Below are 358 nucleotides of genomic sequence, written 5' to 3'. Positions count from 1 at the left end.
GCCCCTGCTTTATGCAACAGGTTACACAAGAGCAGGGATAACTTGTACCCGTGTTGGGTGACAGCATTGGCCCATTCCCCCTCTAATTGTCCAGTCCTGGATGAATGCAGCCTTGTGTGAGAACCAGCACGGAGCACGTCAGGGACTGGGCGATGCCCCATGCCCGGTGCGGTGTCTGAGGAGGGGGTGAGGGTGCCCTCAGCACCCCACTCTTGGCTGTTGCCTGCTGGCCCCAGGGTCTGGCAGTGCTAGGACAGATCCTGTCTCAAGGAGGAGGATGCTCGGGCCGGTGTTTTAGCCTGGGGTTGAGCTGCAGTCTGGTGCCCCCCAGAAGGGGTTGTGGCTTCCTGGTCTGCTG

Source organism: Cariama cristata, unplaced genomic scaffold (assembly GCF_000690535.1).
Source record: "Cariama cristata isolate BGI_N322 unplaced genomic scaffold, ASM69053v1 scaffold25810, whole genome shotgun sequence".
In the NCBI taxonomy this organism is placed as follows: domain Eukaryota; kingdom Metazoa; phylum Chordata; class Aves; order Cariamiformes; family Cariamidae; genus Cariama; species Cariama cristata.
Note: the sequence above shows the minus strand (reverse complement) of the source record.